This window comes from Pygocentrus nattereri, chromosome 7 (assembly GCF_015220715.1).
Source record: "Pygocentrus nattereri isolate fPygNat1 chromosome 7, fPygNat1.pri, whole genome shotgun sequence".
Classification (NCBI taxonomy): Eukaryota; Metazoa; Chordata; class Actinopteri; order Characiformes; family Serrasalmidae; genus Pygocentrus; species Pygocentrus nattereri.
Window position 1 is genome coordinate 22102416 of NC_051217.1, and position 17337 is coordinate 22119752.

Genomic DNA, 17337 nt, shown 5'->3' on the forward strand with positions numbered 1-17337 from the left:
TGTCTTTTTCCTTTCTCTTATATCTTCCACTCTGTCTCTCTCTTTCCTCTCCTCACTTTCTCTTCTCCCTCTCTCTTTCCTCTCCTCACTTTCTCTTCTCCCTCTCTCTTTCCTCTCCTCACTTTCTCTTCTCCCTCTCTCTTTCCTCTCCTCACTTTCTCTTCTCCCTCTCTCTTTCCTTTCTTCACTTTCTCCACCCCCTCTCTCTTTCCTATCCTCATTTTCTCTTCCCCTCTCTCTTTCCTCTCCTAATCTCACTTTCTCTTCCCCCTCTCTCTTTCCTCTCCTCTCCTTACTTTCTCTTCTCCCTCTCTCTTTCCTCACTTTCTCCTCCCCCTCTTTCTTTCCTATGCTCATTTTCTCTTCCCCCTCTCTCTTTCCTCTCCTCTCCTCACTTTCTCTCTTTCTGCCTTTTTTTCCTCTACTAATTCTCTCTCTCTGTCTCTGTCTCTCTCTCTCTCTCTCATCCTCCTTCTTTCTCTTCCCCCTCTCTGTTTCATGCTTGATTCTATTCAACTCTATTCTATTCTATAGTCTGTAGGTCCGTTTGATTCTCTCTCTCTGTGTTTGTGTGGACTCAATTTCGATCTCTCTGCAGCAGAAGGCAGTGTGTGTGTGTGTGTGTGTGTGTGGGTGTGTGTGTGTGTGTGTGTCTCTTCGTGCTGTGTGTCGTCCCGCGCCCTTCCTGCAGCGGGCAACCGCGCTCTGCCTGATACACCGACTACTCCACACAGAGAGCCCAGAGTAACCAACACTTACACAACTCTCTAATGACTTACCCTTCAACATATTAGAGCCATTCACAGGGTTATTATTATTATTATTATTGTTATTATTATTATTATTATTATTATTATTAGTAGTAGTAGTAGTAGTAGTAGTAGTAGTAGTATTTATTGCAATGATGCTAACAATATAAAACAGAATTATGTATGCTAAATAATAATGTAATCAATAATATCAATACTACTACTACTACTAATAATAATAAAGTGTGTATTTTGTGTCAACATCATATCATTACAATTATTTTTTGTTTATTGTTCTTTAAATATCAGTAGCCTTAGTGATGTCTGTTGTTGGACTTGCATGTTTACTCATCATGTATAGTAACACTTTATTTCCTTTTTCACCTTCTTCATACTTTAAAAAAACACCCTTCCTTCCTCTGTATTATCTCTCTTTGTGTGACCAGCCTGGCTTGACCAGTGAGTGCGTGACCAGGCTCATGGCAGTAGATGATGTTTTTTTCCATTATAAAGAAGCCGGGATGCAGGATTTGTACACATCCAAAAGTGTTCAAATTATGTTGGAATGTATGTTTTTAAACAATAATGAAGAAATATAATCATGGATTATGCTTAAATGCTTGACATTTGCTTAGAATGACAGTTGTAAGCACTGAAGTTAAGGCCTTTGTGTGGATGTTTTTTTGTTTGTTTTTTTTCCCAAACACACATTTAAATTGAATGAAAAAAGACAGAACAAATAGAAATAAAATAAATAAACAACAGCTCCTAACTTCATAATCTGATCATTAACTCATTAACAGATAAGAAAATAATATCGCACACACATCCTGACTAGACTAAACCTCCTAAATTCTTTCCTAACTTTAGGATGACCCCCAACACTGGATGTGTTTACATGCAAAGATTTTTGCCAATCCAATTGAACATGTTCTGGTTATAGATTGAGGTGTTTATTCTCACTCCACTCAACAATCTGATCATCTTTATTTACATGCTCACTCCAAGTAATCCGATCCAAAATGACGCACATACATAGAGAACCTCTTAGAGTAGATGTTACCATGACAGCGAACATCACGTGAGTCCCGTCAGAGTGAGATGAGCAGCAGTGAGCAGTGCTTGTGTTTTAATTGCTTTAAAATCACGTCAGACTCAGGAAAACGTCCTTCACATGTGCTTATTAAAGAAGGCAGAGAGGAAGACATTGTGTTCTGAGACACATAAGATGGGCGTCTGTCCCACCACCATCATTTAAAGATCAGAGCATGAACTTCGTCTCCTCTGCAAAGTTTCTGCTCCACCGTGTTTACAGGATTACCCACCTCGTTAAATCAGATAGAAATTGTATTCCGAATGACCTCAATCAGACTAGAATATTCTGACTGAAGTGTTTACATTGATGTATTCTATTCCAATTGAGCTATTAGTCATATAATAAACAGATTATTAGGCTGCATGTAAAAGTGGCTATTGTTGTAACTTCTGTTTAAGGTGCATTTCTATGGTTTTTAGGCGGCTGTGTCAGGCAGCATAGGTCACTACCAGCATAATGAGGCCACATTTATTTCTACTGTAAAATGTTTTCACTGTGAGATGTTTTTCTTTTCTAACACTGCGCTTTAAAAATCTCAGACACTGCAGACTCGATCTCCGCTGATTACCTTCGTGTGTTAATGCTGACGAAATGATGGTGGGGAATAATGAGGAGACGGAGCTGAACATGTGTCTATTTATTACTAGGAATAACGTTAGCACACTCAGCTAAAGCGTTTGGGAAATGGAGACTGAAACTGGGCAGCTGTAACACTCTAATAAACAGCAGGGGGCACTCTCACAGTATTCTCAACCAACAGTTTATCACACTTTAGTTCTGTTTGACCTTTTTTTACATCAGTAACAGTAGCTCACATTAGCTGCCTGGCTAACTAGTTTGACTGTATAGTATTTCTAGTATTTCTGTTTCAGCATGCTAGGTAACAGGCATGACAGTCGATTGTCGACTTCAGTCAAGTAAGATTTCCTAACTTGTGATAAGAAAAGATGCTGTAAGATAAGGTTCCTAAATTAAGATCAGATTTGCTTCTGCAATATGAATATGTGAAATTGTATCTTGACCTGTCCCATCTTAAGTTAAGACGTTTCTGTAATATGGCCCCAGAAGCCTAATCAGCATCTTATGGGCCCCAGTGCTAAATAAATAAATAAATAAATAAAAAGAGACAATATAATTGTTCATATATCTGCTATTGTTGTGTCTGAGACACAAATGCAGTGTCTCATCCAGAGTGCAGTAGTCCAGAGTGCAAGTTCAGCCACGTCACTCCACTGCTGCGCTCCCTTCACTTGCTTCCTGTAGCTGCACGCATCAGATTTAAAACCCTGATGCTTGCCTACAAAGTGAAAAATGGACCAGCGCCTTCCTACTTGATGGCAATGGTGAAACCTCAAACTGTACCACGAGCCCTTTGTTAGTTTTGAGTACAGCTCGGCCTGACCCGTCATCCTTCAAGGCCCGTGAAAGACAAGCATCAAGAATGTTCTCTATACTGGCACCCAAGTGGTGGAATGAACTCCCACTGGCTCTTCGTACAGCAGAGTCTCTAGCTGTCTTCAAATGCAGACTGAAGACCGTTTCTTTATACAGCACTTAAATGAGCATTGAATTAAGTATTGAGTATAATGTATTGTACTGCACTTATGTAGTGTAGTGTAGTGTATTGTATTGTATTGTAGTGTAGTGTATTGTATTGTATTGTATTGTAGTGTAGTGTATTGTATTGTATTGTACTGTATTGTACTGTACTGTAGTGTATTGTGGTGTAGTGTAGTGTAATGTATTGTATTGTATTGTATTGTATTGTACTGTAGTGTACTGTAGTGCATTGTAGTGTATTGTATTGTACTGTATTGTAGTGTGCTGTAGTGTATGGTATTCTAGTGTATTGTATTGTATTGTATTGTATTGTACTGTACTGTAGTGTATTATAGTGTAGTGTAGTGTATTGTACTGTACTGTAGTGTATTGTAGTGTAGTGTAGAGTAGTGTACTGTATTGTAGTGTATTGTGGTGTAGTGTATTGTATTGTACTGTAGTGTATTGTAGTGTAGTGTATTGTACTGTACTGTACTGTAGTGTATTTTAGTGTAGTGTAGTGTATTGTATTGTATTGTAGTGTATTGTAGTGTATTGTAGTGTAGTGTATTGTATTGTACTGTAATGTATTGTAGTGTAGTGTATTGTATTGTATTGTATTGTAGTGTACTGTAGTGTAGTGTAGTGTATTGTACTGTAGTATATTGTAGTCTATTGTATTGTATTGTAGTGTAGTGTATTGTATTGTATTGTACTGTAGTGTACTGTAGTGTAGTGTAGTGTATTGTATTGTACTGTAGTATATTGTAGTGTAGTGTATTGTAGTAGTGTAGTGTATTGTATTGTACTGTAGTACTGTAGTGTATTGTGGTTGGTGTAGTGTAGTGGACAACACCTCTGCCTTCTATGCTATGGACTGGGGTTCAGTCCCCTGCTTGGACAAGCCCCTACACTATACCAATAAGAGTTCTTGGGCAAGACTCCTAACACCACCTTCGCCTACCTGTGTAAAATGATCAAACTGTAAGTGGCTCTAGATAAGAGCGTCAGCCAAATGTTTAAATGTAAATGTAGTCTATTGTAGTGTAGTGTACTGAATTGTACTGTAGTGTATTGTAGTGTAGTGTAGTGCATTGTACTGTAGTGTATTGTAATATACTATACTGTATTGTACCGCAGTGTAGTGTAGTGTATTGACGTGTAGTGTAGTGTATTGTACTGTAGTGTATTGTAGTGTACTATACTGTATTGTAGTGTATTGTATTGTATTCCACTGTTCTGTGTTCCACTCCTTTTTTTCTCAGTATCAACAATGACTTTTTGTTTCTAGCAGTATCTGAGCTTAGGACTTTCTCTCTGACCTGTCGGTAACTAGCAAAGATGCTTTCTCTAGACAGACAAAGCACTTCTTGTAAGTCGCTCTGGATAAGAGCGTCTGCTAAATGCTGGAAATGTAAATGTAAGTTGATGCTCTCAAATTTCAGTGAACCCATTAGTCTTTAGTGCTAACCTAAGTGTTTACATTAGAAAACTTATTTATCAGTCGGACATGCTGCTGACATGCTGTGGAGAGAGAGAGGGAGAGAGTGTGGAGAGAGAGAGAGAGAGAGAGAGAGAGAGAGAGAGAGAGAGAGAGAGAGGGTGGACAGAGAAAGAAAGAGAGAGAGAGAGTGTAGAGAGAGAGAGAGAGAGAGAGAGAGAGGGAGAGAGAGAGAAAGAGAGAGAGGCAGAGAGTGTGGACAGAGAGAGAGAGAGCGGAGAAAGAGAGTGTGGAGAGTGTGTGTGGAGAGAGAGTGTGGAATGAAAGAGTGTGGGGGGAGAGACAGAGAGACAGAGAGAGAGGAGAGAGTGTGGAATGAAAGAGTGTGGGGGGACAGAGAGAGATAGATAGAGAGAGAGAGAGAGAGAGAGAGAGAGAGAGAGAGAGAGAGAGAGAGAGAGAGTGGGGGGGGTAGAGAGAGAGAGAGAGAGAGTGGAGAGAGAGACAGTGTGGAGGGCAAGAGTGTGGAGAGAGAGAGAGAGAGAGAGAGAGAGAGAGAGAGAGAGAGACCTCAGAGTGGTTTATAAGCCTGCCCGAAGAGCTCTGCTCTGCTCTGCTCTGCTCACGGAAAAGTGGCATGTAAATCTGTCGTTCTCGTCTCCAGTAAGCTCACACTTTCATTCTGGTTCCTCTCAGCCAGTCAGTCAGGCCTAAAGCTCTCTCATTCCTCCGTGTCTCCATTCCCTCGCTCCTACATCATCACCTATGCAACCGTTGCATCTGTTATGCCTCTGATTATATTCCTTCTGAAGCTTTACTGATCTGCCACACACTCCACCCAGGCTTTAGCTGAGCTCACTTACACTGAGACTAATAACTGATCATATTGATTTATCAGTCTACTCAGGCTTTAGCTGAGCTCACTTACACTGAGACTAATAACTGATCGCATTGATTTATCAGTCTACTCAGGCTTTAGCTGAGCTCACTTACACTGAGATTAATAACTGATCACATTGATTTATCAGTCTACTCAGCCTTTAGCAGAGCTAAGTAACACTGAGATTAATAACCAATCACATTGATTTATCAGTCTACTCAGGCTTTAGCAGAGCTCAGTAACACTGAGATTAATAACTGACTATTAACTCCTTAAGAACATGAACAACCACCGAGAAGAACTCCTTAAGAGCATGAGTGAGAAACACTTAGAAGAAGTAAGACTCACAAGTAGAAACTCCCTAAAAACATCAAGAAGAAGCACTGAGAGGAACCAAGACTCAAAAGGAGAACCCATCCTCTTCTAAGCCAGATATTAGTATGCTAGCAGGATAAGTTTACACAGAAGATAATCAGATGTACTGGGATCAGACCAGGAGATACACCAGTGAAAGTGGAACTTGAGCTAGAAGTGAAGTGCAGGAGCGAGGCAGTAGAGACAGTTTCAGATGTGGAGGGATTTTTGATTTCCTCGTTCCCTCAGTGCCGCCTCGTTCAGCCCCCGGGACAGCCGAGGCCGAAGCACCACTAGGGAGGAAGTCACAGGATCCTGTAGGCCTCTCCAGTCTCCTGGGATATGTCAGAGCTTCCTCCACGGTCTGTCAGGCATCGTGGCCTCTCTCACAGCAAAGAAAAAGGAACACAAATGTGTCAGTCAATCTCCACTGACTCTGTCCTCAAGCCTTCTGTGTATTTCCCCTCAGTATCTGACAGTGTTCTCCTATTATGTATTCCTGCACATACCCTCCCTGGCCACTTTATCGGAAACCCCTCTACTATAGCTTCTCCTTGTTGGTGTACATCTAGAGACTGTAGCACATCTGTTGATGAACAGTGTTAGCCGGCCTCCAAATCCTCATCAGTGGATATTTTTGTACAATTACTGGTTCACTCTTAGCAGAGACACAGTAATATCTGGACAATAGCAACCCTGTGGTCAGAAACTGACCAATGCACTCCAAAAACTGTATACTGGCAAACACTTTAAATTGAGCCAATGTTATTCAATATTCTATTTATTATTAATCAACTTATTCCTACAAGATTTTATTTGGTTTAAATAGCTGTATCAATATAAATATCAACTGATATTAATTTAAAAAGATATTAAAATTAATCCTTAATTACTATGTTTATCAGCCAACTGAATGAATTGTAGTAATAATGTCACAATGTTAAATTTTATTATAATATTTAATTTTCTGTAATTAATTCTTAATATGTTTCAACTAGATTTAATAGGTAAGTGAATGGAATTGCTAACAAAGTGGCCAGTGAGTGGAAGTACAAGGCAAGTGTTTCTAATAAAGTGGCCAGTGAGTGAAAATACAAGGTAGGTGTTTCTAATAAAGTGGCCAGTGAGCGGAAGCACTACGCATATGTTTCTAATAAAGTGGTCAGTTAGTTGGAAGCACAAGGTAGGTGTATCTAATAAAGTGGCCAGTAAGCGGACATACAATGTGGCCGTTTCTAATAAAGTGACCAGTTAGTGGAAGTACAAGGTGAGTGTAATGAAGTGGCCAGCGAATGGAAGAACAAGGTAGGTGTTTCTAATAAAGTGGCCAATGAGTGGACATACAGTGTAGGTGTTTCTGATGTAGTGGCCAGTGAGGGTATAATAACAGTGTATGAAACTTTACCTCCCTCCAGAATCAGGTTTTGACAGACATCCTTTTTTAGCCCTCTAAAATAAATGCCCAGTTGCCATACTGTGCCACAGGTTTTGCCAAAGCTATCAGTTCACCACCATGAGTGAGTGTTTAGACAAAGAATCTCCCAAAAATAACATGGTGTGTGTGTGTGCGTGTGAAGCTGCCAGTGATGCCATGCCTCCATGTGGCAGGAAGCCCAGTCTGCACCGGCCCTATGGGCATACCTCACACTCTGCCCAAACTGAGATGAAAACCCGTCAGGATGATGAGCCTGCATCTCTTCTACTCCTCACACTCCTACACAGTCATGTGCATGACAGCACAACCTACATGCATCGCTCATGCCAATTAGATGATTGAATAAAAAAGCAAGAGGTTTTTCTTTAATTTACATGGCTGAAGTTTGATTTGGGACCTGTTGCCTTTAGGCTCCACCACCGTGAAGCTGCCAAGAAGGTTCTTCTGAGCGATGCAGCAAACCAGTTTTGGTTTCCTGAAGAACTTCTTTTTTAAAATGAGATGTGTGTTTATGAAGAATCCTTTATTAAGGTTCTATAATGTTCTATAATTTTTTTTTTGGTCCTAGAACTGTACATCTAAGCCATTTACCTAATGTAGGAACTTTGCATTCATTCAGCAAAAATACCTTTGTTACAAGTGTGTAATGTTGTGGTGCGATAAGGAGGCGGACGCATGTGCGAAGACAAGCGAGATTTATTCAGGGCAAAGACAGATTCAGTGTCAGAACAGTCCAAGGTCATAGAGCCAACACACATGGAAGGGAAAAAGACATGACGAAACTGAGCACAGGGTAAACAACAAACAACAAAAACACTACCAAACAATACTATCAGCACAAACAATACAAAGACCAACAAACAACTAGGAAAAACACAGGGCTTAAATACAAACAGGGATAACAGGACACAGGTGGAAAACTCAGGTGGTAACAATCAGGGGCGGAGTCTGAAAACAAGGGGGCTGGACTGAGAAGATAAATGATAGCACATTGACAGGTAAACAAAAGCACATGGAAGACCAAAACACAAGCACTTGGATAAATCGGGGGGGGGGGCAATCATGACAAATTGATGTAATCACAAATAAGAGTTTTTACATTTACAGTTACATTTTTTTTAATTTTATGATTAAATGGTTAAAATGTAAACAAAGTCGTTTAGAGTGGGTTGGTGTGAAAAGCTCTGTTCTATATAAACTTGCAAAGTCAGAAGTGGTCACAGTGGTGGTGATAGGAACCAGACATCCACCTCTAACACTCCTTCACAGACAGTTATTACATGACATGATTGTGAATATGCCAATGTCTGTGCTTCAGTTTTGATAGTTTACATACAACTCCATTTCCAAAAAAACTTTATTTATTTATTGTTTTTGAAAAATATAAACCCATTTTGAATTTGATGCCAACAATGCATCCAAAAAGTTGAAATGGGGCAGCAAAAGACTGGTAAAGTTATGTAATGCTAAAGAACACCTGGTGGTTGATTGCCAACAGGTCAGTAACATGATTCAGTAAAAAAGAGCATCTCAGAGAGGCAGAGTCTTTCAGTAATAAAGATGAGGAGGGGTTCACCACTCTGTGAAAGACTGCACCATTAAATAGTGCAATAATTCAAGAACAACATTTCTCAATATAAAATAATGTATATGTAAGTTTAAACTCTAAAACCCAAAGAATCACCAAACAAATAGGATTCAGAAATGCTGCCACCTTCTCTGGGCCCGAGCTCATTTACAATGGACTGAGGAGAAGTGGAAAAGTGTCCTGTGGTCCGACGAATTCATATTTGAAATTCTTGAAATCACGGACACTGTGTCCTCCAGCTAAAGACCACTCAGCTTGTCATCAGTGCACAGTTCAAAAGCCAGTATTCATGATGGTTTAGTGGGCATTAGTGCACATGACATGGGTGACATGCACATACACACGATATATACATGTTTTGGCAACATATGCTGCTGTCCAGACAATGTCTTTCTCAGGGGAGGTCTTGATTATTTCAGCAAGACAATATCAAACCATATTCTGCATGTATTACAACAACATGGCTCTGTAGTAAAAAGTCTAGGCATAGTCTGTAGTCATAATCTATGCCTGCAGTCCAGACTTAGATCCACTGAGAATATTTGGCACACTATCAAATGAAAAATACAACTAAAAGTCCCCGAACTATTGAGCAGCTGAAATCCAATGTTAAGCAAGAACTGGAAAATGCTTCATTTTCAACTACAATACCTCAGTTCAGTTCAGTTCCCAAATGCTTACAGTGTTGTTAAGAGAAGATGTGATGCTGGACAGTGGTAAACATGACCCAGTTTTTTTGTTGAATTCAAAATGGGCATATATTTTTCAAAGAACAATAAAATTCCTCAGTTTCAACATTAGATCTGTTGTCTTTCTACCATTTTCCTTTAAAAATATGGTTTACATGATTTGCATATCGTTCCATTCTATTTTTATTTACATTCTGCAAAGCATTCAGTTACCTCGGAATAGTGCTTCATAAAGTGGCATGTCTGTCAGGGCCCTTATGTCAGTACAATGCCATTTATTTAAAAAAACATGTCATCTTTGTTACTGGTAAACCTGTTATTCAAATAAACAATATTACTACAACCTAGGGCAGCATGTGGTAGAATGTATGAATGTATTAAAACTCATGGTGAGTAAAAAACACAAGAATCAAGACACTCAAAAGCACAAGATCATATAAATAAACAGACGTAGCTATACAACAATATTCCACAGCACCTATACATATTCTCCATTTTTGTTCCATGTTCCATTCACTCTCTATACATGTCTTATTTTTACAGATCTCTCTCCGTCCAGGTTCTCAAACCTCCAGAACGTGCCTAATTGTAAAACATCACATTGAAAAACTATCTGAAAACTTCAGAGTGTAACATTCTGGGTGGTTTGTGATGTACTGTTCCAGATTTTTGGCAGTTTTCTCTAAAGTTGGCCTAAAACATCAAAGACAATCCAAAAATATGAAGCACAGCACAGCCCCTTTGATTCTCTTTTTACATTTGCCTTATGGTGAGAAGATGCAGCTCACCCACCAAGTTCTAGATCAAACCAGCATCTTGTCATCCTTCAGTGGGGTCACCAGAAACCCCCTGCAGGGATTATACCCAGAAACTAGGCACAGCAAAGTCTGAAGGAGATCTGATAACACCTCCTGCTTGTGGGTAATTGTTTAGCGTAACAGTGCAGTATCGTGGGAATTAGATGAGGAACGTCCTAGTGGATATATTAGAGAGACACTTCTGAAGCATCTGCGAGTGCTGAGCCTGAGTGACCCATGACGTCTCACATTACATAAACACAAGCTTTCACTCACTTTCACTCACCCGCAGATGGAAGATGAAGACAGTACAGTGAATTGGAAGGTTTCTGAGAGCAGTAAGGGGCCAGGAGATGGTGTTATTTTTAGAAAACTCTATAAGAAAGGTAGAAAACAATGTATGAACTATTAGGAATGAGGCCAAAACTCTGATGCTCAAGAATTTCCAAATACACTATGTAGCTGAAGGTTTGTGGTCACCTCACCTAATTGAGCTCAGGTGTTTCAGCCAAACCCAATGCTAAGAGGTGGATGACAGTAAGCACCGCCACAGTAAAAAGGTCAATTACAATTTTACATGAGACGGTCACACATGCCATGTGTTATTTTCAGGAGACCCAGAGTTACATAGATAGCTAATTATTTGATATGTAAATGCTAATGGAAATCTGATGTCTTTATAATTTTGGCAAATTTTGGATCAAAAATTTACCTGGCGACTGCAAATTTTTATAATATTTTGCTTATAGAGAAACTGAAAACAAGTGGCAGCTCAGGAACCTTTTCAGAAATGGTTAGTCTGGAGTGTCTGTGAACTGAAAGTAGTTTTTTGATGGTGATTGATTCTATTGGTTATTATGATTAAAAATAAACAATGATAATAAGGCAGCCCTTTTTTGTTTTTCTGTCCTTTTGGCTTCATGCTGAGTGCTAAAACTGATGCACAGCAAGACAGGCTTTAATTTAAATTACAAATTGAGTTGCATATTTAATATCAGACATTTCTAAAACTCAAAATCAGCAGAAACTGAAAGACAGAGCTAAATATTATTATATAGAATAAATATGATTAATTTTTAAAATCCATCATATTCATTGTTATTCATCTGTTAAAATGTTGTAGAGCCTGTTTTGAAGAAAAGAGTTAAAGTGTAGTTGATTGAGACAAGGCCATTTGTTGATTTTTCATGCCCCCCAACTGCATGCAATCAGCGCATGGCTAGTGTTTAGCCTCAGTTTCATTAGTGTGACTGAATTTTTGTATTTGTATTTAGCTATAGATTTATTATCAGCCAGAGTCAATCAGAGGACTGTTTGAGACACCAGGGAAAGTTCTAGGTCATACATGTGTAGTCAGCCAAGTCCACAAAGTCACTCTGGATATGGGGTAAGTCCTGATGGTCAACGTAATGTGTAAAATGTGGCACTCTTACAGGATGCCACCTTTGCCATAAGTCAGTCTGTGAAATGTTAACCCTGATAGATCTACACTAGTCAACTGTGAGGACTATTGTTGTGAAAGTAGCTCAGCTACGAAGCTGTTGACCACACAGACCTACTTTCTGTTGTGTCACTCAGCACAGAGCTCCAAACTGCCTCTAGAAGCAACATCAGCAAAAGAACTGCACATTGGGATCTTCATTAAATGGGTTTTCATGGCTAAGATCACAAGCCTAAGATCAACATGTGCGATGCTAGATGTCAGCTGGAGGGGTGTAAAGCATACCACCACTAGACATTAGATTTATCAATCATGCTTCACTTTCTGGCAGTCTGATGGATGAATCTGCTTTGATGGATTCTAGGAGAATGCTACCTACCCCAGTGCATAGTGCTAACAGTAAAGTTTGGTGGAGGAGGGATAATAAGCTGCAGCTGTTTTTCAGGGTTTGGGCCCTTTAGTTCCAGTAAGTGGTGATATTAATGCTACTACATATAAAGACATTTTAGACAATATGTTTCTGACTATCAAAAGTTTGGGGAAGAACCGTTCCTGTTCCAGCATGACTGAGCCCCTGTGCATAAAGTGAGATCCATGAAGAATTGGTTTGACATGTTTGGTATGAAGGAACTCCAATGGCCTGCACGGAGCCCTGATCTTAACCCCACTGAACACCTCTGGGACAAACTGGAGCATCAATTGTGAGCCAGGCCCTCTCATCCAACATCAATATCTGACCTCACAAGTGTGCTTTTGACTGAATGGACACTAAATCCCACAGACACTCTTCAAAATCTTGTAGAAATTCTTCCCAGAAGAGTGGAAGCTGTTATAGCTCCAAAGGGGGAGCAACTCAACATGGGTGCACTATATATGTGTCCATATACTTTTGGCTACAAAGTGCATGCGTGCATTCACATCAGCCAACTCAAAGGAGAACATTTAAGTGCAAGTTTAGTGGACTTTACAGCACAGCTTAGACAGCTGTACATTGCAGTGAGTCATGATAAAGGATGACACACAATACAGAACTGTGCAAAAGTCAGATTTCATTTATATAATTACCAGTCATTTCAGCCATTATAGGCAAGTTTTTCCTGACACATGATGAATAAGATAATGAATAAGAGAAAACACATATTTTAATGGAAAATTATGCAAAAGCCTCAACAACTTAACATCTTTTTTCAGTATTTTAACATGCCCACTCTCTCCCTTTACAGCTTCCATTCTTTTCAGGAGACTCACTTTCAGCTCAAAGAATCTGCAGACACGCCTCCAAAGCTCAGTCTTAGAAGCTGGTTGATCATTTTCTGAAGTAATCAAACCCATTCAGTGGTGTTGAGGTCTGGACTCTAGGGTGGTCAGTCCATTGTTCAGCTTCTTTGTTTGATGTGTCCGGCTCCTTTTCTCAGTAAGGTTCTTCGTGATCAGCTACACATCCTTTCAGACCCACTGCGCTGAGTGGTCTTCTCACTGTGAAAGGATGGACAGAAACTCCTGTGGATGTTTTCAGATCTGAAGCAGCTTGATTTTCTCCTCTCTCTGTGATGAAAGCTTTAAGTGCTGTTTATCTGATGGGGGCAGTTTTGGTGTCAACCATGTGTTCCAGGTGGTTGATAGAAGCCACATTTTCTCTGTAGGGTTTGATCATTTTTGAAATCCAGTTTTGGAAATTCCTGTTTTTCCATTTAGTTTCCTTAATCAAGTTGGTTTTCTGACAATATATGCCCTCAAAAATGATCTCTGGATAACTTAATAACTTGTCCTTAATAGCTCCTTTGACTGAAAACAGCTTAAATACTTGATGGACTCTGACATTTACACAGTACAATATATTGACGGACATTGTTTGGCTTATTGATCAGATAAAGAAAAAAGTTAGAAAGAAGACAAAAGAGACAAAGGGATGGACGGAATCTGGTTATAGCAAAAAATCATTTGAGTGAAAACAGACAAAAAGAAAACAAAAAAGACAAAAGATAGTCAAATAAAAGAATAAAACTAAGGAGAAATTAGAAAAGAAAAAGAAAAAGAAAGAAAAAAAACCTGGATTATAGCAAAAAAAAAAAAATTTACAAGAATGAAAGAAAGAAAGAAACCTAATTATAGAAAAAAAGAAAAGAAATGACAAGTAAGAAATGAAGGGAAAAAAAGAAGAAAATAAAAAGACAACGGGAGCAAGAACAAGGTGGAGAAGAAGTAGATGAAGTTGAGAGTGAAGAAAAAGAAGAAGAGAAAGGGATTAAAAGAATGACAAAATAGCAGATAGAGAAAAATCCATTAAATAATAATAATTTAAAAAAACCCAACAACAACATAATAAATAAATTAAAAAAGTCAAACTGTCCTCTCAATGTCCACTTAATTCCGTTCAGATGTGACTTTGGGCCACAGATAATTTCCATTGCTTGTCTCCTCCGTACGGAGACTCGGAGCTGCAGGTCAGTTAAGAAGGAGGTTAGAGGTTTTAATTGATGTAACTGTCATAATGCACTTGTACTGCAGACGACATCAGGCTGCCCACAGGCTGGACATTAGGATAACAAGCGGAGTATAAACCCAGCCACAGAGAGGGGAATATAATGGAAAATAAAACACGGCAGCACATCCATAATAAAAAAGTCTGGACCGCCTGCGCCAGTGACCGACCAAAGACAAAGCCCAGACAATGAATGCCCGTAGAAAAAGACCCCCAGTGATAATTACAGTAATTCATTACAGTAATCGCCAGCCGTTTAATCATAATCTGCAGCACAGAAGTCAGAAGTCAGAGGTGGACAATTCATATTGTCATTTCAAAACATGTGAACGTGGGAAGGTCCAGTGAAAGCCATGCATAACCGATAGGCCACCCACATAGAAGTGAATCAAGTATGCATGCACCGATTAACCCGAGCTCATTGGTTTCTGTTTCTCTTTATTGACAGTTTAATGGCTGATGATGAAAAAGGGAGATGCTGCATCACAGCTTGTTTCTCTCCAGCCTGGCAAGCTGAAGGTCACATCAGTTCAAATAGAGGCTAGATGTTCTTTATACGCCCATCTGCCGTTCACAGCTCATACGAATTGTGGGTTAGAAGGTATAAATATACTGTACAGTCACCAGCCACTTTATCAGAAGCTCCTTGTGACAGAACGAACAAACTAGTTTTCCTGGTTAAACCTTTTTCCTTTCATATTCCCCCTTCTTCCAGTCCCGGTTCCGTCGCTGCTCTAGTCATGCAGTAGTTCATTCACTTACCCTCACCATTTAGCAGCTAATGCTGCTGTTTACTTCTCACTGCAGTCTCAAGGTTTGCTAGCTTGGTACATAAGATCACCTTTTACAGTTAAGGTCATGCTACTGGACTTTACATCGTGACACCAGCAGCAGGTTCATATCATACATTGCTTACATGAGCAGCACGACTTTCTGGTCTGGGAAAAGGTCCAAGCTTGGATTGAGCTGCCCTCAATAACACCTGTTCAAATTCAGACATGCTCAGTAGAGCCCAGCTGGATGGATCCATTTGGACTGGGGGTTCATGAGGTTCATACAGTTTGAAATGTTCTTTTTTTCATTTGATCTTGGTAATTCTGTGTGTTTTTAGCTTATCAAGAATCCATTAGTGAACAAGCTTTTCCTGGATTTTTTATTTACTTTCTAAGTTATTATTGATGGTCATTTTTGTGTCCCCCTGCAGAGGAGAAGGGCTGGTATGTGCTGGGTTGGGTGGACCAGTGGGACGTCCATTTAAAGAGCTCCCTGCGTTTCTGCAGAGGAGAGGAGATGGTTGGCTGGTTAATTGATTGTTTGTTAAGCCGATGTATTTTGAGGGAAACTGTTGCTTCCTCAAAGTTTATAATATATTCTAGAAATAGTTTGTTTATTTGTTTGTTTTTCTTTTTGTCAATACTTTGTTGATTTTTTATTTTTTATTTTGGCACCTTCCACTAAACACCCTCGCAATGAAAGTGGTGTTCTGGTTTATTGTTGTTTTTTCTTACAACTCACAACCTTGTTAGAGAATATCAACCTTCATCTGCAAACAAGGTGTGATACCCCTCTCATGTGTTGATGCATAGTCTGTGTTAGCCCTTCATCAATGGTCACTTTCGGACCACAGAGCTGCTCTTATCTGGATGTTTTTGGGTGTCATTCTACTCTCAACTTAGCAGTGACACTGACTTGGGCAAAGTCTCCAGCAGCGCCACTGTGTCTGATTAACCCACACCTGCACCACACTCTACCATGTCAGTGTCACTGTGAAAATGGACCACCACCCAAATGATATCTGGACAACAGCAGCCCTGTGGTCAGGCTGTGGACCAATGATGAATGGGGTACAGTGGGCTGATAAGTGTGCAGCAACAGCTGAGCTACAGTCTGTCGATGTGCACTGATACAGTGGACCTATAAGGTGGATGTTTCCAATAAAGTGGCCAGTGAGTGGAAGTACTTGGTATGTGTTTCTCATAAAGTGGCCACTGAGTAAAAGTACAAGGTAGGTGTTTCTAATAAAGTGACCACTGAGTGAATGTAAAAGGTAAGTGTTTCTAATAAAGTGGCCACTGAGTGAATGTAGTAGGTAGGTGTTTCCAATAAAGTGGCCACTCAGAAGAAGTATTAGGTAGATGTTTCTAATAAAGTGGCCAGTGAATAGAAGAGTAATGTATGTGTTTCCTGACAAAGTGGCCACTGAGTAGAAGAACAAACTATGTGTTTCTGATCAAGTGACCACTGAGTAGGTGTACAAGGTATGTGTTTCTAATAAAGTGGCCAGTGAGTGTGTAGCACCACGTGTGGTTTTCTGCCTATGATGATGTTGATGCTGATGATGATGATGATGATGATGATTTTGGAGTGGAGAATAATGTGGCTAAAGCCCTGACATCAAAGTTCACTATTGCTTCTAATCAGCATGAAAAAGCATATCAAAGTTCAAAGCCAGCAGCCTGTACTAAAGAACTGCAGTTCTGCAGTTCAACAGTGCTGCACACAAGGTCAATATTAAAAGACATAGCAAGTGCATATGTTTGCTTGTTTGTGTATTTTTGTAAAGAAAAAAGTATTCAAAGTCAAAAGGTTGCACAGACTTAAACACACAGTCTTCTAAAATCAGCCATAACATTCTGACCACCTCTTTGTTTCCACGCTCATTGTCCATTTTATCAGCTCCACTTACTGTATAGCTGCACTATGTAGTTCTACAGTTACAGACTGTAGTCCATCTGTTTCTCTGATACTTTGTTACCCCCTTTTCTTCACCCTGTTCTTCAGTGGTCAGGACCCCAATGGACCCTCACAGAGCAGGTACTATTTGGGTGGTGGATCATTCTCAGCAT